General features: G+C 34.1%; 2 long non-coding RNA genes across 5 annotated transcripts; both read left to right on the top strand.

Annotated features, from left to right (window-relative positions):
- Positions 1-7,477: 7,477 nt before the first annotated feature.
- LOC110929157 lies at positions 7,478-9,422 on the top strand. The gene is made up of 5 exons (XR_002586875.2): positions 7,478-7,864; positions 8,029-8,112; positions 8,308-8,424; positions 8,527-8,632; positions 9,172-9,422. It is a non-coding gene; the product is annotated as an uncharacterized LOC110929157 (long non-coding RNA).
- A 4,240-nt stretch (positions 9,423-13,662) lies between these two features.
- On the top strand, positions 13,663-16,879 carry LOC110929156. 4 transcript variants are annotated; one of them, XR_002586872.2, is made up of 4 exons: positions 13,663-13,747; positions 15,511-15,590; positions 16,485-16,546; positions 16,659-16,879. It is a non-coding gene; the product is annotated as an uncharacterized LOC110929156 (long non-coding RNA). The 4 variants fall into 4 exon arrangements; XR_002586873.2 differs by having other exon boundaries at positions 15,508-15,590; XR_002586874.2 differs by lacking the exon at positions 13,663-13,747 and adding an exon at positions 14,874-14,903.
- The last annotated feature ends 8,125 nt before the right edge of the window (positions 16,880-25,004 follow it).

Here is a 25,004-nt window from a genome sequence, read left to right as displayed (position 1 = left end):
GAAAAATATATATATTATTTGATCACCAAATTTTGTGCTAAGTGTATGTAGTATGTATTATACATGATAGTGTATTAGCACTTGAAAATACACTAAATACTCCTAAGGAGTGAAAATACAAAATACACATACAACATGGTTAGACAAATATAAGAAAATATATTTATGAAAATATATTCTTTGATAGGATAAATAACTTGGACAAGTTATGAACTTGAAATAAAGTTTTTGACAAAATACATAATTCGGGTGCAAAACACAAGATACTTATATTTATTTTTGAGAAAATAATATAAGTAAGATACATAGTTAAAAATATAAATTATTTTTAACACAAGAACACATATACAAAAGATAGTGACTTGTACTTGTGCGATACAAGTCTAGTGACTAACGTTAATAAAACAAGTTTAGGTCACGACGCTAGATAAGCAAATCCGGTGAAGTTTACGACGCAGGAACGCAAAGTTGTGAGTTCACGCTCCCCCTTTTCTCTTAACTGTTTTTAGTTTTATAACTTCAGGGGTGAAATACATGTTACAATGTTTATAAATGGTATGATGATACGAGAAATGATACATGATACGAGAATTCGTGTCACGAATAGGGTACCATAAGCACCATTAATCAACAATATACCTAGACCGCAGAACAAAAGGTTAGATCTAACGGGTGTCGGGCAGGCCACACTCTTGGTGAGAACGAGTACCAAGCAGTTCTTTTGTGTCTCAGAATATGCCAACTAGAAAAATGCCTATGGTTTGGTTGCTTCCTAGGTCGTGTCACATGTTAATGGCCTTGCAACCCATTAACAACTTGATTTATACAAGAATACATGATTTAGACAAGAATACATGATTTATACAAGATACATACCATGTTTTTCATACAAGTATACGAACGTTCAATACAAAAAATGCATGAATTCACACCAACACTATATTGACGTTTTTCCAAAACTCACATGTATTTCAGGTAACTAAAGTGGATGTCGTTTATGTTTACTTTTGAATAAAGTTGTAAACTTTTAGACAATATGCTTTCTCGTGATGTAAACACTTAACCTACGTTTTCAGTAATGTAATGTTTTGGGTATTTGAAGTTATTTTTACAAGCATGTATTATGTTTACCTTTCGTATGCAATAAGAACCTTTCATGATTACACCTCGTGCTTCCGCCTAAGAAAGAGGTATGACATTTGTTTTCAAAACATTCAATTTTATCCGTCCCTCAGGATTTCACGAAGTTCACCTTCTGAACCTTCTTCTTGTTTTCACTTTGTTTGCCTTTTCCCTTTCCTTGGTGAATGTGACCTTGCTTTCGATGATTGTGTTGTGGTTGCAATTTTTGATTCCCATATTTCTTTCTAACTTTGGATTTTGGGATAGGAGCACACTGAGTTATTACAACTCTTGGGCTCAACTTTCCCAAAAACTTACTGGTAGAATCTTCAAAAACTTTATCAATCAAGGATTGATTGACATTCTTGATTGGGAAATCCTTGTCAGAATAGATTTTATTATCACCAACAAGAGTGTACAGCAAATTCACACTCTCAGACTCTTTTGCAGACGTGGACTTGACCAGAACAGTCTTAGAAGGTTTTGCGTGAGGATCACATAGAATATGATTCTCAAGAGGTATCAGACTGTGCTAAGTCAGTATCATCGTATTCATCATCTGAAGAATCAGCATCCTCAACAATGACTGGAGGATCCTGATTTTGTTCAACAGTTGACACACTTGTAACTGTTGAAACATCCGAATCTGATTATACTTCCGTTTTGTATCCAAGTCCGGTTGCAAATGCTTCAATGTCTAAAGGAACAGATTTCTCAAAATAAGTTATATTCTCCTCATCAGGCATTGCATCACAATTGTGTCTAACAGGTGGTGGACATTTTTTATATCCAATGCACGTGACATCCTTTTTCTCTTTCTGAACATCGATGATGTGATCCAGCACATAACTAGAGTTTAAATAACTATTTAGCTTAAGATAGATCGCCTCACTTTCAGATTCAACACAAGCTAACTCTTTTTGCATGACCTCGAGACGATTGATATAACAGTTTATGTCAGTTTGTTTTCTTGAAGCCATTTTTGTTAGCTCGGTTTTATCTTTTCTTAAATTTTCAATCACCGTTTTAAACTCTTTTTCATGGTTTTCATAAAACATGTTGGCCTCTTTGCATTTCGAAAGATCCACGATCAAACCTTGATTGTGGATAAGTGTCACGTCATACTTGCTTTGCAAATCATCATATTTGCTTTGCAAGTCCGACAATTTATTTCCTAAACTAACACATTTACCACACCTATCAGAACTTGGTTTATCGACACATACCTGAATGGATTCGCTCTCAGATAGTGACTCATTTGCCTCAGAATCAACAACCTCTGTTGTTGATTCATATTCTGATCCATCCTCGCTTGAGCTTGAACTTGTACCATCTTCAACTGAGCTACCGTCATGTTTAGAACTGTCATCATTTCTCGAGGATTCACCATTGCTGGCATCTTTGACAATTTTGGCATAAAACGCCGTTTTTGTTTGACCATTGTAGTTTGGATCAAGAAATGATGGTACTCCAGTAGAACGATGGCTTTGCTCTGAGGCAATTGGTATTGGTTCACCATACATATTTCTTTCCATTTTTGGTTTGTGAATTTGGTTAGTAACCAATGCCCACTAATTTGCCGTAATAGAACACGCTCGTGATGAGGACGAGGGAGTGGGAGATTCGGCCCATGATGGAGATAAACCCGTGCTTCTATACTTGCTCTCCGTATTAGATGCGGGTGCGGGAGATTTGGCCCATGATTGCGATAAACCCGTGCTTCTATACTTGCTCTCTGTATTGGATGGAATTCCCCACCAATCTGAACTCCTTTTGAATATATAATAATGAATACCTGCTTAAATCACTTAAAACAAACCGTTAAAAATGATTTTCAAACCTTCTGTTCTAAATTTACAAAAGTGACCCACGAAAGACCTGATTTTTGGCGAAACACCTTAACTGACGAAAAAGGTTTTTCGTAAATGACAAAGTGACAAAAAAATAAGGTTTTTCATCAAGGACCAATTATGACGAAAACTATGTTTTTCGTCAAAGAAAAATCAGTGAATAAAAGTCTTTCTTTGACTAAAGTGTACAAACAGAAGATATTAGATATTTTCAACGATCTTATCCTCCTGACACAAGAAAATTGGTAAGCCAACTTTCAAAACACCCATGCATGTTTATCATCTTTTCCAGACAAACACAATCATTCTTATCAAAACAGTGTTCACCAACCCATCATGCCTTGTGACACTTTTGTCAAACAATTATATTATAATCCTTAACACTTCACAAGTAATTCAAACAAGATCAAAAGCAGATTATATTTGAAGAACAATATGAACTATTTGAATATATCAAGAACACTATGAGTTTTCCAGTGAAACTTATGAGTTTTCCGGTGCCGGAAAATCTTTCGAACACAATTTTTGCAAGAAAAGTTTAATAAAAACCAAACTTTAACATGTAAACATGAATTTAACAAGTTTTTTCATCAAACTAAACAACAAATATCTAGATTTTCAAAGATATAAACTGATTTTTCCAGAAAGTATGAACTCCAAACACAAGAAAACGCTTGGTTTTAACAAGGATGAGAGCCAAGGCTCTGATACCACTTGTAGGTCCAACTAGCGGAGGATCTAGTCGCTTAATTCTTGTATATAAACAAACCCGGTTGTGCGGAATCCAACCGAGTAAGCAAACCGAGATAAGAACACAATGACACGAGAGCAGAACAATATTCAACGATTAAATCTCAAGTATATTAGAACCAGCAAGTTTGTTTTGATTACAAGTATTACACAAGATTATGCTTTCACAAACAAACTCTATGTTCTCTCGTGTGTGTGTGTGTGTGCTCTCTGTGTTCTCTATCTTCACTTCTTTGTCTGCTACTATCTTCTGTCTTCAGCCTGCCTATTTATAGCTGCAAGTCGACGAAACATGAAGCAGTCGACGAAACATCATCAGCAGCCGGCAAAAGTCCATCAGACGACGAAACATTCATGACGAAACACCATGTCTGACGAAAGACATCAGGTCTTTCGTCATAGAGATAAATGGCAGGAGTTTCGACTGGACTGGGATTTTCGTCATGTAGGCAGGGTCCAGGTGTTTTCGTCATGTACACATGGTTAGTTTACGCGGGCCGTGACAGGGGGGCTGGAGATCAAGTTTCATTTAATTGCCTTTAAGCCCCTGAAGTTTGTAAATTAGGGTTTTAAGGCCTTTTAGGGACTATTTTCGCCATAAAAACATAGCTTAAGGGCAAATCAAGTATGAGGAACATAACTCAAGTATAATTAAGCGTATGAAAGTCGTATTTAAATATCGTTTACGATCAAAACACGTTTTATGCATAAGTTTCACATATTTGCGAGTTTAGCACATAGTTTCCAAGAATTACGAATAAGCATCAATTGTTTCACGAAATCGAACGTATGAATATGTAGAGGGTATGTATAACACGAAATTAAAGATATACGAGTTTTATTTATAATCCAAGTCTTGGATTTTACATCGCTTTCAATGAAAGAACGACTACAAGACTACGAAGTTTCCAAAAATAGGTTTACAAGCGATGGTTTCTAAATATAGGAAGTATGAAAACGCAGGGCATTACAACAACTGTCAAAATTCCAAGTATCCGTACAAATATTAAACAATGATTAGTGCTTAATGACTTTGTTGATTTACATCTAATAACTTAAATTGCTTTCTGATTATTGCTATTATAAATACATGTGCATCACATATTGCATAATGACATACCATTATTGCATACAAACTTTATTGATTCAAATGATGCACGAAACAAAGGTAGCACAGTTATCAGACAAATCAGAAAAATGCTGATGGAGTCCAGTGCATAGACAGAAAAAATGCTGATGGAGTCCTAGTGATAGTTTAAGTGCCGGAAAGTGCCTGAAACTCACATAAACTGCAGAATTTTGCAGAAATAAGCAAAAATCAGCATTTAAACACTTTAATTTCATGCAGAAATATGGTTAAATGATCCAGAATGCTTTCCTAAGTATTGGGAATCAAAACAGTCACAAAAGGTAACATAAAGCTCACTAAACTGCATAGTTTAGCACCATAACGAACTGGTAACCAACTGAATAACCAGACACTACCTGAAACACCAAATTTTCACTAAAAACATTGTTTTGACATTTCCAAGCTAGTTATGGTCCCCGAACATCATAACACACTATTTAACATCTTGTAACTAAATAACCTAACTGAATACTTGATTTTCAACCATATAAACTAACTAATGGTTACAGCCTAGCCTAAGACCCCCCCCCCCACCCAACCTATAATCGGCCAACATAGTGGCCCCACTCAAGATTTTATTTGCATTTTATAATGGATCTTGTTTTAATTAACTAAACACATTACACATTAGATTTTTCATTGTAGAAGTATTATAAGTGAAACCAAGAGATCATAACCTTCACATTTCTTCACAAACTCAACACACACTCTTCTCTCTTCCTCCTCCCTCACTCTCGGCTGAACATCACCACCCACACCATCATCATCTTTCAAGTTTCATCCATTCTACATATATATAAAGGTGTAAGAAGGTGTATAAGGAAGCTTGGAGCTTTTGGAAGTTGAAGGACCACTCACACAAGCTTTTATCCACTTCATTTTCATCTAGTGATCATTCCTAGCCTTGAGCTAGTAGTAAGATCATTCTACTCTTCATTTTACATCTTGTTTTGGTGGTTAAAGAATGATACAAGTTGTTAATCATAAAGAACACTATGAATCAAGAACATGAAACTTGAACATAAGACTAAATTCATAAGAAAACAAGTTGTTTAAGTGTTGTTATGCTTATTGGTTGATTGATTGCTCATGTTTATGATGTTAAACATTATGTGAATCTTGCTAGATAGTGATTAAAGACATAATCTAACAAGATGAGAGGATGATTATGTTAAGATCAAAGTAATCATCCATATGTAAATCATGAACTTCAAGAGTAAATTGTTTTTCTTGTAAAGTGATGATCAAAGTGAATGTAAAGTCTTGTGAATCTATGATTTCAAGAATGATTTTTCAAGAAACCAAGTTAAAAATACAAGATTTACTTAAGCTTGGTTCTTAAAGGAATTAACCACATTTTTAGTGGTTAATCAAGTATAGAAATATATATGTAGCAAGAAAAACTCAAGAAGAAACATTTTTAGAAAATTTAATTACAAGTTGTAAAGAACTAATTTCTTAAAAAATGAAGTTTTATATAAACAACCACACTTTAAAGGGTAACTTTGCCTACTAAACACACTAGTAAGTTACTATAATTTTTTGTAAATTTTCAAGTTCATAAAGTAGTAATTTATGCTTGATTTTGGCAAATTGGTAAGTGTTGATTGATTTATTGTTGATTGTGGTGATTTATCAAAGAAAAATGATATGCTTTGAAAGCATGGAAACCTCCATTTTTAGGGGAAACTATGGCAAAATATTTCTAGAAATTTAACACTTAGAAAAATATTTTTCAACAAATAATTACAAGCATATTTTAAACCATGAATTTTTATGTAAAGTTTGCCATAATTTTTGTTACAAAAATTATAAATATTGGAGGTTGGTTTTTGTAAATAAAAGTGACTAAATATGTATTTAGGAAATATATATTTAGATGTCACCATGTGTGTGATTATTTGTATATTATGTGTATTAGTTATATTATTTTGGGACTTGAAATAATATAACTCACCAAAATGCCAAGATATTACAATCCAAAATATTACCAAGATTCCAAGAATATGAATATATAAATTATACCCAAAATATTGGAAAAACCAAACAAGGAATATAACTTACAAAAATATTCCAGAAAATTAATTCACAAGTATATTTTGTTAATTAGTATTTTTGACACCAAGAGAACAAAAATGTGATTTTTACAATTATTATAAAATATATCACATTTTTTGACAATGAGAAAATACATTATTTTTGGTAAGTAAAAATACATATATTTTCTTGGAAATTATTAGAAAATATATTATTTTTGGGAGAAAATATATGTTTTCTTAAGTAAACATAAAACACATTATTTTTGGGTGAAAAATAAGTTTGTGTATATTTTCCAAGTTAAACTTGAAAATATATTATTTTTGAAAGTTATATGAAATTTATAAATATTTTTGCCAAGGGAAAAATTATAAGTAATTTTTCTATGAAATATTTCTTAAAATATATATTTTGGGAATATATATATATATATCTATTATCTATTACTATATATAATGTATATAAGAGAGAGAAAGTTGGATGTTGAAAATTTAAGAGTTGTATAACTTTTAATGCATATGTTACAACCATTGATGTAGCAATTGATTTGTAGTAATGATTTGAGTGAGATTGCCCAAAATGTACAATTAGTCTCTATCTGGTTCTAAAGAAGAATTCAGCCATACACCAAAGAAAACATCTCTTGAGCATTCACTGATTTGGGTGAGATTGCCCAAAATGTACTATTAGTCTTTCTCTGGTTCTAAAGAAGAGTTCAGCCATACACCAAAGAAAACATCGCTTTGAGCATTCAAATTTTGAATTTCACCTCTCCATTTCCCCAAATGTTTAGCTTTTGAATTCCACCGAGCAAAGCAATCCATTGACTTTCTCATATCTCATTCTTCACAGTTCACGCCAACTCAACTCATCTGGTTTTCTCTCTACGCACAACATCATCTGGTTCTCTCTATTAGAGATGATTAGAAGCATGAAGCTTCAAATCTGATATTAGATCGATCAAGCAAGTTATCCGGTAAGAAAGCTAAAACCTAATCGTGTTTCATTTATGTTGTTCTCTTGAAAACTTCATGTGATTTCCTCTTTTTCTCTCATAATTAGAACGTTTAGGAAGCATCTTCATACCAACACCCCTTCCCCTGCTCTCTTCTTTTTATCCATTTTATCTTCTTCTTTCAGTGGCACTCACGGAGGTGTAGACTTCACAGTCTTAGAGGTGAGTTCTTGGCACTCACCGGAGGTGTAGATTTCACAGTCACAGAGGTGCGTTCTCTTTTCCTTACCTTCTTTGCATTCAATCCCTATTTTGTGAATTTTGGGCTTATGTTTTTTTATACCATAAAGATGAACATGGATTTATATCCTGAATTTGAGGTTTCTTACAAGGGCACACAGAGAACCCACTAGAAATCAGTTTGATTTTCATCCCATTTAACTTATTTCTTTTTGTATTTTTAGGTAAGGGGTTAGATTCTGAAACTGGAAGTACTGTTGGTGGAGGAAACATGGTTGGAAGTTTTTTCTTTATATAGTTCTACCCCATATGGCCAGCTAAAAGCTATCATCGTTGGTCAGGTGTTTACTTGAACTTGTTTAAAATTAAATCTGTAATTTTAGTTTTGTTTGTATAAATATTTGGACGATAAGTACACGGGTTGAAGCGAGCTGGTTTTTTAGAGGAAGGGGTGACTCAAGTTCAGATGCGAGTTCAGAGAGTAGTGAGAGTGCCGCTGAAGATAATTTGTTATTCTTTCACCAGTTGGATTTGGCAACGCCAGCACAGGTTTTTACATGCTTTTTTTCATTGTATATGGGGCAGGATGGGTGGGTCAGTGGTTTGGGTAACGAGTCAAATATAAGGGTTGTGTATCGGGTCTCTCTGTCTTTAAATGATAAAAATCTACCTCTACTGATATGGAAACACAACTAACTTTAAAAGATGGTAGCCTAGAGTCACCAGATTGGGCAAGCAATATAACAAGCATTTTAGGCTTTGTGTTCTTAGGAAAAAGTATGTTTTGTATTAGTATTTTTATTGTAATAATCAAAAAGAAAAATATATAGAAAGTTAAATATAATTCTGATATTGTGTGATGAACTCTGGTCCATCTGCCCATGTTGTCCTCAGTTGTGTAACACCATGTCTTAAAAGTCACAAACATCAATAAATATATAATGTTAATGAGATTGAACGAAAACACTCTAATAATCTTATACTAAAGTTATATATAAGATTAGATAGTTGTACCAGTGGATGGTGACATTGTATCTAGCTTTCTTTGTAACAAGTATCACTAAAGTATCTCCATTGTTCACTTCTAGGTTCGGACACGGGAATCGCTTGTTGACCATGATGGAATTATGGGTTTCGCATAGCCTCTTGGGAAGATGGATTAAATCCCAATTTGAATTTGAAGCCTATATGCCAAGCTTTTGCTGAAGAAAAGAAAAGTTAACGTTTAAAGTTTGTTTGGTCAAGAATATAGATCAAGAATTCCTGTCCAACTCTACCTAACCTAAAGATGTTTATTATTATTTATTTATATTTATTATTATTATTATTATTATTATTATTATTATTATTATTATTATTATTATTATTATTATTATTATTGCTACAGGAAGTGGCTGAGCTTTTACATGGGGCACATTTACTATGTTTAATTTAACGAGGACGATTGATTGATAGTGCCTGTGACGATCCTTTAGTTCAAGTTCTTTTCTTGACCATTACGTACATTTGACATTGATTTGCACTCTTTCCGTGGTACTAATTATGTTGTATGTGTTCTCATAACTTGCTGAAGCTATAATTTTAAAAAGTTGATAAAAACAAACAATTCGGTTTAACAGGCCAGGCCGTGTTCGTATCGAACCACAAAAACTCATGTTGTGTTTGTCTTCATGTGTCTCGTGCAATTTCGTGTTTGGGCCAAGTTTTTAGATTCGCGTCGGATTTGATCCGTAAACACATGACCCATTTAGCATGCTTAGTGTTTTTTTTATATACTTTACTTGTTTAAGTGATAAACAATTAATTGGTTTTCTAAATAGATTTGCCGACTTTCAAGTTTCAACCCATTTGACCAATTCTTGTTTAGCCTTTTTGTGTGTATGTGTTTAGCAGTCTACCCACAAGAGATAAAACATAGCCTAATACAATTTAATCATATGCAGACATTTTGAAATTCTTATGTCAATTAGTTTCATAGAGTTGACCATAAAAGTCAAAGTATTTCAATCTTTTATACATGTTTTGTGAGTAGAAAAGACTGATCGAAGAGATGAGATACAAAGGCAGGGTAAGAGAGATTAGAGTAACAAATTAAGGCCTTTACTAGACCACCCGCCACTCCCCGCCCCACTCCCCACATGGTGCCCCGTTCACCCTTAACATTGACTGTTGTACGAGTCATGGGATACCATGGACTTCCAATGTGGCCATTCGCTTCCGTTCTTGTTGTCAGCAACTCATAGGATAATATTCTTCATCCTCCTCTAGCTTAGAAAAAATCAACATTGACCATTATATATTGTTTTGCCTAAGTTTTTTATATAAATTAAACAATCTAGACATGATGATCATTGGGGTTCTTAGTCGTCGTCGCCGCATCGCGCAGGTTCCCTACTAATATATATTGTTTTGCCTTAATTTCATGTCTTTTAAACAAAAGTTTTAGCCCAACTGTTGTTTTGGCTAATAACCGAAATTAAAAGAACTGAGCAAAAATCGGCAATGGAACCGAATAAACCGAATTGATTAACCGAAAATTGATTGGTTAATAAAATAGACAAACCAATGGCTTCGGTTGAGGATAATAGCCACACCAAAAGAACCATGCACACCACGATGAAATGGATTAACGATATAACTTTGCTTATGAACGTATATCCGCCGCAATAATACTACAATAAATATTATACAAACACGAAAACTACCGGAAACGAGTATCGCAATGCAAATTGTCACCCCGCCGCATCGCGCGGGCACCCTGCTAGTATATATATATATATATATATATATATATATATATATATATATATATATTGATGTATTTTTATTAGAAATATTACTCTGGAAAAGTTAATACAAAAATTAAGTATGAGATACTTAATAAACACAATTAGGAATGGCAATAGGCTGGGCTTGGGCCGGGTATTAGTAATCCCAGGCCCGTACCCGGTTCTAATTCTTTGTCCCATACCCGGCCCGTTACCCGTCGGGTATTTGTTGGGTAATTACCCATCTGGCATCTGGCATACCCGCGGGTATCGGGTATACCCGTTAATTTCTTAAAAATACTCATTGGGACAAATGTGCAATTTTTACTTTGATGTTTATATAATTTACTATTTTAATGACTATAACAAATGAAAATATGATTAATAATTTACATATCACATTCAGACCACATATACCAAACTAAATCAAAACGATTACTTAATTAAGTAATTGTATAGGACCACCTAATTGCATAAACATCCACGTAATAAAACGTAATAGCTTCCATATCCAATAAGCATGCTCAAAAATAAGTTATTTGTTCACTAAGAACCTGCTAAATACATATCTACATATGACTATAGAAAATGTAATAAGCACATGTACTAAGTTTATATATATGGAAGACACAAAGAAACGTAACTCAAAGACACTAATACCAAGTCAAGGCACGACCCGCTCGTCTAATAAACCGTAGTACGTTGTAGGTAGTCGTGCACACTAGTAGCAGCTTTGGGTTACATTAGATTCAGGACGCAAAACTGTGAGTTCATGTCCCCCTTTTCTTTTAACTGTTTTCGGTTTTATAACTTCGGGGGTGAAGTACATGTTACAAACTGTTTACATACGATTACATTTGGTGTGGTTAGCTAAGGAAAGGTACTGCTAGATCATGTGAGTGGTAGGTACAACGCTTAAGACCATTAATCCCCGTTGTAGGACCGAGGGACATGAGTGATAGATCTATTTGGGTGTAGTGAGCCCCACCCATGTGGATCGGGGTTTGGCCCATGAGGTGACTATGTCTTACAGCCGGAAGCCCGGTGCAAAATCTGCTAGGTTTGAGCCTTCCTGCATCACGTCACACATATTGATGGCCTTGCAAACCATTAATGATCTGCTTTCTTTGTTTGCTTTCATACCGGGTTTATAAAACATACAAACGATTTCAAAGGTTTATTCGTGCACACATACAAAACAAATGAACTCGCTCAACTTTTGTTGATGTTTTCAGACTACATGTATTTCAGGAAACTAAGTATGGATCTACGGGCGTTTGGAAATTTCAAGTGATGTTGCAAATAAAAGATGTCATCCGGTGTCTAAGGGTTTGGATTGTGTATCTTATCCTGGATAAGAGACATAATTCAAAGCCTGGTTTTATTAATGTCTTTTGTCGAGTCCTTATGGAACTCTAAAACAATTTGAATGGTTTGTAATGTGGATTTGAAATCTATGTTTGGATTCTAAAACATTGTTGTTGTGATGTTTTAAAACTTAATCAATGGATGGTCATCTTTGGTTTTATCATATAGTTGTTTGTTATGGTTGAATGCAATGATATTAAGCAAGTCACACATAATCACGCTTCCGCAAAAGTCATGGTGTGACAGGCGGTTCTTCAAACACTTTCTATAATTAGGAAGAGATAACAACTGGTGTTGCACGTTGTAGCAATTGGGGGTTGCAGGTTATTACCAAAGTGAATGAGAAAGGAGAGGATACGAGGAAATGTGAGGAAGATTAAAAAAATGAAAAAAGAGCCAGACTTTATATGCTTATTTTTATTTATTGGGTCTTTGATTTATGCCCAATAGTGGCTAATCGCTTTTGCAGCATGGTGTAGTTTGCACAGGTTAATAGTGTGTAAAACAGCAAAATGCATAATATATGGTGTGCTAAACAACAAAACTATAATTCTTAACTTTATTTTTCTAATTAGTTTTTAAATAATTTTTGTTCTTTTAGCTTTTTTGGTTTTGTATAGTTTGTTTTATATCATGATTGTTTTTCATACTTTCTATTTCTTTTTTATTTTATTTTTTTTAAATTCTTTTATTGTATATAGAGCTTCATTAGTTGTGTATTAAAGTTTAGTTTACTTTTACATTTGGTGTTTCCTAGTATATATACGTCATTAGTTAAAATATAACAATTAAATGTTTGAAGTTATTTTTTTTGGTAATTGTGAGAACCGCTAAAAAAACTCACCAACCCTGAGGCAGTTAAAGGCATATACAAGCTTACTATTACGCCAAGCCCCTTGATGGTTCTAATCATATAAATTTTTAAATAACAAGTAAAACATAAAAGAGGAAGTAGGAGCCAATAGTCTTGTGGTATAGTGGTATGGTGATTCTCCACCATAAATGTGGGATCGTTTCAAAGCCATGCAAGTGTAAGATAATTTGGTGGTAATTAGGCATAAAAGACGCCTTTTAAAAATATGAATCATCAAGATTGTAGGTAAATGATAGAAGATGGGCATTTAAATCTAAAACACATTGGTTTATTTTTCATAAAAATGTATTAATGATGAAACTCGTTCATTTGTTTTCACACCTACCAACCGAAACCACCTTGATGCGTGTACCACTGTAATGGTATCTAAATAATATTATACACATTACCTACCAATACACGGTATGATTAACATGTGGATGTGATTTAGACAACCTTTTAACAGCCTGTCACTAGTTGTCACTAGTTGTAGCATCTCTCCTCCCTCCTTCACCCACCAACCCTGTTCCTTATAAATACAAGCTTGAGGTCTTCCTCCCTATTTCGGTTGATCCAATTGATCCATCCTTTTCTACTGCCATGCAAGAATAAAGTGGTGCATACACTTGCTTCGTTGGCCTTTGCACACAGAAAAGCTATCCGTTGCTAAACAAGGTATACAAGAGCAAATACATATATGTTTGTGTATAGCATCTTAATTTTTTAGAAAAAATCTTTTCATAGATGTGGTGCAAGTTACCTAAGTATAAGTTGATTACTTTTACAAACTAATGTGTTTGTAGATTTGATTGTTTAGCACACTTGTCCTTTCTCTTATGTGTTTGTGTCAATGTTTTTAAAACCAAATCAATTGTTTCAACTGTTGAACCGGCCACTCTACTGGTTGTTTAGCATACTTTTAAAAACTAATGTGTTTGTAGATTTGATCGTTAGCATACTTGTCCTTTCTCTTGTGTTTTTGTGTTAATGTTTTTAAAACCATTTCAATTGTTGAACCGGTCACTCTACTGGTTTACTAATCAGACTAAACCAATACAAATAGCGTGTCTAGATTTTTTAGATGTTAAATCATATATAGAAAAGTATAAAGCACTAAACTTTTATATTACTTAATTAAATATATAATTTAACAAACAATTACCAACATATGTATGAATAATTTTACTGAAGAAAATTAAAGTTAATTCAGTTGTTAAAAATATCTTGACATAAACTAAATAAGAATTTTTCTAACACACTAATCAAAATGTGAGCTTCAATGAAGCACTAATTTCTTCTTTGACTTCTACAACAACTCACCTTCAAATTATAATGTTTAGAAAATTAGAAATTTACATAGGAAATTATAATATATTCCATCTCTTCCGTTCCACTCACACAACGATGGTCTAGGTCAGACAATGATCATCAACTTATTTATACAGAAGTGAATTGATAATTATGGGCATAATGCCCGAATGGTAGTTTATTTACATAGGAAAGTATAATATATACCATCAGTATCAGGGACGGACTTAGAAGGTTAACAGGGGTAGCACGGGCTACCCCTCAACCCCCTCTCCGTGGTGTAGAAATACACCTTAACTCCGTTTTCGTAGTGTAAAAATAGCGCTCAACTTCGTCTCCGTTATACAAAGGATACCCCTGGTCTAAAAAATAAAAAATGGGATACCCCTAAATTTTTGAGCTAGTTTCGCCACTAATCAGTATATTTGTTGTGTTTTTCAATATCCCTTTTTGATTTAGGAAAAAAATAAACACATGCTATTGCTACTATGGACTCCAAGTATGTATCCTTTGTTATGTTAAGGTACACATTTAGTTTCCTCTTTGATTTTTTTTTTTAACAGGAAATTTGAAAGTTTCCTCTTTGATTTATCTAGCGAAATTACTAAATAATTAGATACACATTATATTGCTCAAATCAAATGGAAAGTATGAGGCGGTCACATTTCTTTACATTCACATTTTGAAGAATATTGATCTTAACTTTGATAAAAGTGAGTAAAATAAGATTTAGTTCTCAAAATAAAAAGCAAGTGTTTATGTCAAAAGTTCTCGTTTTTGGTATTTATTCAAATTACTTTAAGCATTAGTACTAAAAATTTTATTTATTTATTTTGTATTGAAATTTGTTGTTTTGGAACATATTAATAAATATTTTTGAAATAAAACATTTATTGTTTCTAACAACATAATTTTGTTGTTTGTGTTTTGTTATTCTTAACTATATTATTTCTTTGTATTATTTGTGCTTATTTTCCTTAAATAATGTAGAGTAACACTAAGTTTTTCTTAGTGAAAAATAAATTTAACAAATTTTAAATAAACTGTTTGCAGTTTGGGACTATATTAACTTAGAACTTGATTGTTGTGTTTCATTACTGTGATTAAAATTCTTTAATCCATGTCAGCAGATCTTCTTTACCCATATTTGACCAAGAAAAGAACCCTTCGTTGGAATTGGTGGTCTCGGAAAAGAAGTTGTGAATATATGGTAAAATCTCATTCCTTTTTATTTACTTATTCTTTCATTGGAGCTTCTTACAATTGTTTTATCTTGGTATTGTTTTTTATTAGTTTGATATACATGTCAAATTTGTGTTTTGTTATCTAATTTTCACATAATCATCTTTTAACATGATAGTATGGTGATGATTGATGATAACTAGACATGACTTTCAACTCAAATGTTGTAATGTACAAGTATTAGATGCATTTGGGATCAATTTGTACCTTTATTTAGCTCGACTATCATGAAGCACTTATTATGAATTTTATTAATAATTCAATCAAAGATTCATGTTTTTCTTACTAATTTGATTCGAAGAAACTACATGTTAGAGCATCTCCAACAAGGGAGGTTTAGAGTGGTTTTGGAAGAGCGGATGAGGATTTTCACAGACCACACCACTAGAGAAGGTGGTTCCGTGAGTGTTGGTTTGCTTAAGCGGACGAGTAAGAGGTGGAATTGTGGGGACCACCCACTCACAAACCTTTTATTTTGTTTTTAGTGTAAAAATGCGGTGTATGATGTGCAGGTTTGGAATGGTTTATTGTTATGGGTAAAAGTAGGGTTTGAAATGGTGGTGGTTTGGAATAATATGACATACTGACTAGGCGGTCTTAGGGTTAGGTTGTTAGCTTTCGCGTTAGAATTAGGGTTTTGTATTATGTCTATTCATAGAGGTGGATTGTAAAATACTAGAGTTACAATATTAATAAAGTATCTCTTTTATCTTTAGAGTGGCAATTGGTAACTGAAAACTCTCTACCAATAATGCTTATGGATGTAGTAAGTGTTTGTAAACTTAACCCTAAATTAATCCATATGCATAGACTCATAAAACTAACAAATCTCATTTGCTTGTCTTGATTTCTAAACTAACAGGATCAATGGTTAGCAATGTTCTTGAACGTCATCTTGGGAACCATGACGGGTCTCTTATCGTGGTAAAAACTCATCTTCAAAAGAAAGTGACATTCATTATATGTTTGTTAAGCAAAGCTAAGAGTTGAGTTTATTCTCTAGCTTAAATTATCTGTTGTTTTGGTGGTTGTGCAGATGAAGGCAGAATTTGGCATACCAACACCATATGATATGGTCCATATCATATAACAAGGGAATGTTACTTCATTATAAGAAGTAATGAGGTGGATGATCGTTGTTGGTTGATTGTTGACGTGCCATCAAATCTCCCTAGAAAGCCATCTGCCTGTCTATGTGGGTGCTCAAATGTATGTAAATATTTGTATATATTCTAAATCCATACATTGCAAAAAAAAGTATGTGTTTTTCTCATGTTGAAGTCGATGGTCGACACAAAGATGAAGATTGACAAAGGTATTTTAGATATTTTCTGGTAGAAAACTATTTATGTCAAAATGTGTAGTAGTCTATCTCGAATTTACACATTTTACAGCTAAGTTGCCTGTTTATATCTTCCCATTGATGGACATCATGAAGAACAACATCAAACATTATGACTACTTATGCCTTACTAGCTTAGCCATTATAAGTGCGCTCTTGAAGGTACTAGACACTTTTCAGGTTGCATCATTTGTGGTTAGTAATATTCTGATGTATAAAAAGGGACAATGATGTCATGCAGTGACGAAGCTTAAGATCTCCGACCGGGATTGCGGAAGTCACCGGACCTAAAAATTTCTATAAAACTGGGGGGTCGAAAACGTATATATCAAAAAATTTCTATACGAAAACTATATACTCTTCACTATTGAGCGAAAAGTTCAAGCTATACATGTAGAAATGCATCATATAGCTCGGTCGCATTGAATTCAAGATTAATAATTACATCTTATCCACAGTTTGCATGTCAGTGAATCTAAGTTTAGGATTCCCACCAAGACAAGCTTTTAATGAAGCGATCAACAATACATGCTAAAGCTATTAAATTTGTGCAACATTCTTCTTTGCTTGACATGCTAAGTCTCTATAAGTCACCTAATCAATAAAAATGTTTTAAACACTTCTACTTATCATTTAAATTGTAGTTCACAAAGTAATTAATATATATTAAAGGAAAAGAGTAGGTTAAAAAAAATCTCTTTCACTAGTTCTCCCCTCCCCCCCTCCCACACACACACGCACATCCACACACAAACAAACATGGTTGCAAAAGTTACTAGGCACTCCCTAGTCAGTCGACCGGGGAGTTGAGAGTACTCGGCCAAGGTGGATAATACTCGGAGGACATGTTAAATTATAAAGAAATTAGTTTTCAGAAGTTAAATATATGTCAAAAAAACATAAATTTACTAATATTTTATAACAAAATACGTTCTTTCTTTAAGATGATAGGCGTAGAAATTATGTTTTATTTTTTTAAGTCAAACTCGGCCCGTTGACCTACGAGATCCGACCGAGCAATTCCAAATTACTCGAAGTTGAAGAAAGTCGCATAGGCACTACTCGGGACCTTGTTTTACAACCAAAATACATATCTCTAATTCATGATGCAATCTATGAGAAAGGATAAAACATAACATGCACATGTGGAATGACAAAAGGCTGCAAATATAACCCTTCCTTTAAATCTCAAAACATGTAGATATGCACATTCGTGTGTATTGTGAATATAAATTCGCACATTATATATATATTAGGAGCCAACGATGATGAATAGTGTTTTTATTTTTTTATTATTTTAATTAGCTATGTTTGAATAACTTTTTGCTAATCTAGGTCATCATGTAAGCCTGACTCATCAATTCACTCTTTCTCTACCCTCCACATTTTTTCATCACACCTCCCTAAAACCAGCTTCATCACCACCCTAAAACCAGATCTCAAAACAATTATTTTGCTTATAAGAACACAATACACCACTTTCTTTAAAACCTCCATCAAACTCGCCGTCAATTCAAAATGCAAACAAAAAAAATTCTGTCAAGAAGATATCCTGCCATCTACGGCCATTACACCACCATAAGAAGACAATGATGAGCAAGGTTACAGCGATGGCGGATCTGAACAAGAGCTGCAACAAAGACGGGGAATATGAACGAAATCTACAAAATGGTAGTGGGCAGCAGAGGATCTGGTAAAAGTTTGGGTTTTTTTAAGTTTTGGTTTTTTAACTCGGTTAAAAACTTAGATAGAGAAGATGCTATAACGATTGAGTTGTTTTGGGATCTAATAAGACAGACAATGACCTTATGTCTAAGTTTTTGTGAAGGAAGTACATATGTGCATGCCAAAGTATTGTAGGTCCAACTAGCGGAGGATCTAGTCGCCTAATCCTTGTATACGAACAAACCCGGTTGTGCAGAATCCAACCGAGTAAGCAAACCGAGATAAGAACACAATGACACGAGACCAGAACAATATTCAACGATTAAATCTCAAGTATATTAGAACCAGCAAGTTTGTTTTGATTACAAGTATTACACAAGATTATGCTTTCACAAACAAACTCTAAGTTCTCTCGTGTGTGTGTGCGCTCTCTGTGTTCTCTATCTTCACTTCTGTGTCTCCTACTATCTTCTGTCTTCATCCTGCCTATTTATAGCTGCAAGTCAACGAAACATGAAGCACTCGACGAAACATCAGCAGCAGCCGACGAAAGTCCATCAGATGACATGACGACGAAACATTCATGGCGAAAAACCATGTCTGACGAAAGACATCAGGGCTTTCGTCATAAAGATAAATGGCAGGAGTTTCGTCAACGGGTACTGCACATGTTTCGTCATGCAGACTGGACTGGGATTTTCGTCATGTAGGCAAGGTCCAGGTGTTTCGTCATGTAGCCAAGGTGCAGGTGTTTCGTCATGTTACAAGGTTAGGTCTTTTGTCATGCAGAACTTTGATGCAGACAGCAGCAAACAGTAGATAGTTCAGCAGCAAGCATCCACATTCAAAACAAAGTTGATTACAATCCGAGACACGACGGAGGATATCGAGTCTCGGCCTTCACTTCGTAAAGTACTCGAACCGAGCGAGCCGTATCCACAATTATGTCTCAACAAACTTCCCTTGGATGCTGCTCGTGAGGGTTCATCTTCCATGTCTATCATGTCGGAGGATCTTCAAAGTCTTCACGCGTCGTAATTAGAAAGTGTATCAACAAACTCCCCATTTCATTTAGGAAGTGTGTTAACAAACTCCCCCTTAAAATAAACTCCATTTTCAGCACTTAGATCCTTGAGGTGTTGATGATAGGTCAGCGGCAACTCGATCGTCTTTATCTTTTGAGTGCCTCCACATCGTGTCTGCATTCCGAAGCTAGTCTTCTATCATGTTCGCATCTGCACATACAACAAAGCTAACACGTAATGAGAACAACTGCGTGGAATATAGTTAACATAAACAAACGACACCCATGTGACCAGTTTTCAATCAACTACCATCCGACAGTTTGAAAGTTTAACAAATTCTTCAATTTTAGACTTTAACTTTCAAAACTTGCAAATTTCGACCGTTTATGAAGATTCAGTCGTTTTGGTTTTCGATCGGTTTCAGGACGAAGACTCGAGTTCCAACATCGGCTAATCAAAAGAAATTAGCAATAAAATCTTTTTGGCTTTTATAAAGTTTATATTAAAACACACCTAAAATCTTTTTGGTATTTTTGAATATTTCAAATTTAAAGACGGAAAGCAGTAAATAAATATATACAAAGATGCAGAAACTGAAAGCATTAAATAAATATTTACAGACATTCTTTTTGCGAGTTTCGAGGGTAAGAGAATCATATCAGTGTACGGTCATGCCAAAACGCTCTTGTTGTTCAGTTAGCTAACAATTAGATAAGCATCAATAACGATTATCGGTATAGTTGTCCACTTAAGCTCAACTTATCAGATGTAGTCATGGCGAGGGGATACGATTAGTGTATGATTTATACTTACTGACCAGTGTTCATCCACACACGACACATTCCCGTATCAAGGTATGCACGAGAGTTCATCTTACTGGTGAGTATACCATTTATCATCTGTTTTGACGTATATGAAAAATGTGAGATACTCACTTATTTTGGATTGAAAACAAGCCCTATGTGATAAAATCACTTATTGATGAGGAACTTGATTTTCATATGCATGAGGGCACAGGAGCAAGCCCGTGAACAGGTCAGTACAAACGTATAGCAAAGAGACGAACTTGACTCCCAGATAAATGTGATATATTATCACTTATTTTTGTGGACATGTGATTGTTGTGTGACAACCCTCATAATTACAGGTCTCCGTACAATTAATTAATATTGATAAATGCTTAATGACTGTGCTTAAATACAACTAATGATATAAACTGCTTTATGATTTCTGTATCATACATACATGTGCATCACATTTCATACTGTCACAACCATTTATCACATACAAACTTTAGTGACATACATGATGCACTAAGCACAGTTAGCACAGTTACCGGATAACTTGGAAACATGCTGACAATGTCAGTACATAGACAGACAATGTTTTGAGACCACGTAAGGGCCAGAGACAAGTCACTACACTAGTATGGAGTGTAGGGAAGTAAGGACCGTAAAACTGCGTCACTAGGTGATAGTTTAAGTGTCGGAAAGTGCCTAAAACACACTCAAAGTGCAGAATTCTGCATTAATCAGCAAAAATCAGGAAAAATGGTCCTGTATGCTTTCCTAAGTGTCGGGAATTAAAATAGTCACAAAAGGGTACTTAATGAACACTAAACGAAATAACTTGACACTTTAACGAACCGGTATCTAACCGAACAACCGGACATTATCCGGAACACCAAAATATTGCTAGAAGCATTGTTTTACTTTTTCTGAGCTAGTTATGGTTCCCGAACACCCGAACATACTACATAATGCAAGATACACTTAAAACACTAGACTTTTACACTTAACCTCCACTAATTACCTACACTTACCATCAAGTTACACTAAACCCCCCTCCCCCATATGATTTACGGCCCAAGTGGCCCCCACACTCATGATTTTCTAATCTTCCTAAATCCCCTCAAATCTTCCATAATCTTGTGTAAGATATGTCATGTACTATTAGGACATAGAAACCTTTGGACAATAGATCAAGATTGGTTATAAGTATCCAACACTTCATCATTTTCACATCACAAACTCTCTCACCCTCTCCCTCACTCTCGGCCGACCTCCTCCCATACACCACCACCATCATCAAACTTGTTCCGTCCATTTGAAGGTTAACTGAAGGTGTAAGAAGGTGATATAGGAAGCTTGGTGTTTGCGGATCATCAAGGACCTCTTTCGTTAGCTTTTATCCATCACTTTTGTCTTCACCAACAACTAGTGATCTTCCCTAGCTTAAAGCTAGTAGTAAGACCCTCTTGATCCTTGTTTACTTCTATTTTTGCTTGGTTAAAAGACATATTATGTTGAGAATCACTAGAACATTAAAAGACATACACATGAATCATGAACATAAAGCTTTCATATGATGAAATCTTGTTGAAATAGTGTTGTTTAGTATATATATGATGATTGCTTGTTGATTACTAGAGATATTGATGTTGATCACTACATGGAGCTTGCTAGATTGTGATTAAACACATGATCTAGCAAGTTAGAGGATGATTACGTGTTAACACAAGAAGATCATCCTCATACATAGACATGAACATGAAAACAAAATGATTTCTTGAAAAGTAATAAACAAAGTGAGCTAGTAAACTTATAGATCCAACATTTATGAATGATTTTCCAAGAAAACCAAGTTCAAAATATGATTTTTGGAAGATCATAGTTTTTACTTAAACCTACACTATATTTAGTGGAAAAACAAGTGTAGAGATACTAGTATAACAAGAAGGTTTAATAAATAAACATTTTTGTAAAATATGTTTACAAGTTGTAAACATCTAAAACCTTCAAGAATGAAGTTTACCAAGTAGTAAATATATTTTGGAGGGAAACTAAGGCTATTAAACATTTACCAAGTTACTACAAATCTTTGTGAAAAGATCAAGTTCATGTTATTATGTAAGTTGAATAGTTTTTGCACTTGGTAAGTGCAAGATGTTTAGGGATTGATTTTTGATTATTGAGTGATGATTTTTGAAAAGAAAATGATATGCTTAATAGCATGGACACCTCCATTTTCAAAGGAAACTATGGCAAAATTTTCTAAAACTACAAACACTTAGAAAATATTTTCTAAACAAGCAGTTGCAAGTATGTTTTAAACTATATTTTCCAATATAAACTTTGCCGTAAATTTTTGTAACAAAAATACAAGTATTGGAGATTACTTTTTTGTAAATAAAAATGGATAAATATATATTTAGAATATATATTTTATATTAAGACACTTGTGTGAATATTTGTTTACTTTGTGGAATAGTTATATTATTTTAGGGTAATATAATATAACTTACAAATACCAAGAATTTACAACTCCAAAATAATACCAAAAATCACAAGGAATGAAATACACAAGTTACACAATTGATATTGTGAAACCGAACGCAAAAACGTAACTTACGAAATATTCCGGGAAATACTCTTATAAATATATTTTTGGTAAATATTATTTTGGAAATGAAGGAAGTGAAAATATGATTTTTGTAAATATTACTAAGTTATATCATATTTTCAACAAAGAGAAAATATATTATTTTTGGGAGATAAAAATATATTTTCCTAGTATATTTAGAAGATATATGATTTTTGGGAAAAATATATATTTTCTTGGAATACATTATTTTGGACAAAATATGGTTATATATATATTTTTTCCAAAGCGAGACTTGGAGATATATTAATTTGAGAATACGAATACGAGGATACGAAAGTACATATATAAAATACCCCCATCCTTGGGAAGGAAAATACGAAATTAAATACTTGAGAAGTATTAATACAAAAGTATTGATTTGACAATTATTCCAAAAAATTAAATATAATTTTAAGTTAAAATAATCATTTTAACAAATAATTATAACTTGGAATAACATAAGAAACGCAACTCAAAAACGTTAACTCTAAGCCAAGGCACGGCCCGTTCGTCTAATAGACGTTAGTACACTGTAGGTAGTCGTGTTTGCTGCGGAGGTATGAGTTGCTAGTTCTGAAGACGCAATACAGTGAGTTCATGTCCCCCTTTTCTTTTAAGTGTTTTCAGTTTTATATTTCGGGGGTGAAATACATGTTACAATTAATACAAACGTTTTATACATGGTATGGATAGCTTAAGGAGGGTTTACTGCTTGATCATGTGAAAGGTGGGTATAACACTTAAGGCCATTAATCCTCGTCATAGAACCGAGGGACATGAGTGACAGATATATTTGGGTATAGCGAGCCCACACCCATGGGGACCAGGATGGCCCATAGGGTGACTATGTCTTCCAGCCGGAGGCCCGGTAACAAATTTGCTAGGTTTGAGTCTTCCTGTACCATTTCACACATACCATTAGCTTTGCAACCCATTGGTGATCTGTTTTTCTTTATTGCTACATACCAGGGACATACATACAGACAGACATATTTCAAAGGTTTATTCATACACACATACACATGAACTCGCTCAACTTTTGGTGATGTTTTTCAAATTACATGTATTTCAGGGAACTAAACGGATCTGGCAGGTGTTGCATGTTTGTCAAGCTGCCTACTAAATAAAAGATGTCATCCATGGTTGTTGAGTTTAGGGGGTGTATCCTATGCCTGGACAGGATACATGTTTCTAAACTCAGGTTTTAATTAAAGTCTTTTGTGGAGTCTTTATGAACTCATTCAAACATGTTATGGTTTGTAACTTAATTTAGCGTCGATGTTTTCAAGACAAGTATGTTATGGTGTTTTCTAAACTTTATTAATGGATGAACATCTCATGTTTTATCATATAGCGTTGTTATGATTGAATGCTATGGTATTAAGAAGTCACACCAAATAACCACGCTTTCTCGAGTCTAGACTACGATCATTAGGGCTCTCACGAAAACATTTTTACATTGCATACACTAAACGTCTAGATCCAGGGAACAAACATTTTTACTAACAAAAGGCACAAAAATACATTCCAAAATTTATGTTTATGATTCAGTCTTAGAGACTGGGGGATTCAGTCTTAGAGACTGGGAGGTTCAGTCTTAGAGGCTGGGGAGGTTCAGTCTTAGAGACTTGGGAGCTTCAGTCTTAAAGACTGGGGAGGTTCAGTCTTAGAGACTGGGGAAATTGAGTCTTAAAGACTGGGGAAATTGAGTCTTAGAGACTGGGAAAATGAGTCTTAGAGACTGGGTAGTCAATTTGAGAAACTGGGAAGGTTTTAGTCTGAGAGACTAGGGAGTTCAGTCTGAGAGGCTGGGTGGGATAGTCTGGGAAGACTAGGATGATTACATGCTTACACTGTCATTACTTACATGCTTACTTGATGATTGTTGATATATGTGCATATGTGTGATTATTTTGTCACAGACACC

Source organism: Helianthus annuus, chromosome 3 (genome assembly GCF_002127325.2).
Source record: "Helianthus annuus cultivar XRQ/B chromosome 3, HanXRQr2.0-SUNRISE, whole genome shotgun sequence".
Lineage (NCBI taxonomy): Eukaryota > Viridiplantae > Streptophyta > Magnoliopsida > Asterales > Asteraceae > Helianthus > Helianthus annuus.
The sequence above is the reverse complement of the archived record's forward strand: the minus strand, read 5'-3'. Positions and strand labels throughout refer to the sequence as shown.